The sequence below is a fragment of the Aplysia californica genome, unplaced genomic scaffold, assembly GCF_000002075.1.
Source record: "Aplysia californica isolate F4 #8 unplaced genomic scaffold, AplCal3.0 scaffold00977, whole genome shotgun sequence".
Classification (NCBI taxonomy): domain Eukaryota; kingdom Metazoa; phylum Mollusca; class Gastropoda; order Aplysiida; family Aplysiidae; genus Aplysia; species Aplysia californica.
Window position 1 is genome coordinate 125,892 of NW_004798247.1, and position 1,525 is coordinate 127,416.

The following is a 1,525-nucleotide window of genomic DNA, read 5'->3' on the forward strand; positions in this document are numbered from 1 at the left end:
CCCCTCACCCTCCCTCTGTGCTGGTTTCTCTGGTTCACTGTTTTTACCTTCCTCCACGCAATGGCCGCACTGCTTGTTGTAGCCACAGACATGGTTGCTTTGTTTTGCTTTGTTCTGCTTTGTTTTGCTTTGCATAGCGTTTCCTTAATGCTTTGGCCTGGTTAGCTTTCCTGTGCCTTGCTTTGAATGTCCAAGAGCATGTGTTTGTCCGAGCTGACAAATCTGTGAAACTAAAGAATACACTGGTAAGATTAGTGCCACAATTGGGCTTGATTATCCATCTTTCTGGAAAACTAATTCTATATATTGTTTGCAACGATGAAAGAAGTTTGAAACCTTACCTGCTCTGAAATTTGGACTTTAAAACTCCCCCCAATGAGCGACATATTGGTAGTGCCATAGCTCTCTGTATGTGGGAACGAACTGTGCGTTGTGCAAGCTCTTTTTTCCCACTTTCTTTCCTTCCATCGTTTGCTCTGCACTCATTTAAAACTTTGGATTGTTTTGTTTTTTTAACATCTTAAACAAAATTTTTTTGGCCTGAAAGTTCTCCATCATTTGCCAGCTGTTGCCGTGTGCGGAGCCGAAAGTTGGGAACATTTCTCTGTGTAGTTTCTTCCTTTGTCGTGTAGGATGCATGTGCTCAAGAAATATTTGGTCGAAATTCCTATTCTAAATGTTGAGAAAAAAACAGACGGGCATTATGTAGGTACAATTTGTTCTAAGAAAGAAACAGTTTTTTCTGTCTATTGAACTATTTGGTTGTTTGGGCTCAGCTCATTTCCCAGCTGGCTTATGATACACTCTCTAACTTGTAACACTGTTGGGCTGTGGACATTGTTGGCTTTGCTAGTGAGTGTTCCAAGCTTCGAACTTTGTTGTTTGTATTTCTGGCACAGTCAAGCTTGTTTACACCTGCATTTTGTTGAGAGTTTGTGAACGTTACGCCGACCTCCACTGTTTGTGGATGCTTTGGCAGACCTGCCCAGTGCTTGAAGGAAATCGCAACTCAAAGATTTTTTACTCCGATCGAAGATGTACTTAAAATATGAATTTTTTTCTGGAAACCTTTTTCCTTTTGGTCATATGCCACTTATTGTAAATGAAGGGAAAATACACATTTGAGTATACTGTTATAGTATACTGTTATAGTGTACTGCTATAGTATATTGCTATTGTATACTGTTATAGTGTACTGTTATAGTGTACTGTTATAGTGTACTGTTATAGTGTACTGTTATAGTATACTGCTATAGTATACTGCTATAGTGTACTGTTATAGTGTACTGTTATAGTATACTGTTATAGTATACTGCTATTGTATACTGTTATAGTATACTGTTATAGTATACTGTTATAGTGTACTGTTATAGTATATTGCTATTTCTCTGTTCACCTCTCCTATAGTATTCTATCTCTCTGTTCACCTCTCCTATAGTATTCTATTTCTCTGTTCACCTCTCCTATAGTATTCTATTTCTCTGTTCACCTCTCCTATAGTATTCTATTTCTCTGTTCACCTCTC

The 1,525-nt window shown here is 38.2% G+C and overlaps 1 protein-coding gene across 1 annotated transcript in view; it reads left to right on the forward strand.

Moving 5' to 3' along the window:
* The window catches only part of LOC101863147 (multidrug resistance-associated protein 1), a gene marked incomplete in the record, with an annotated part of 40,846 nt that overhangs the window by 16,394 nt on the left and 22,927 nt on the right, over positions 1-1,525 (forward strand).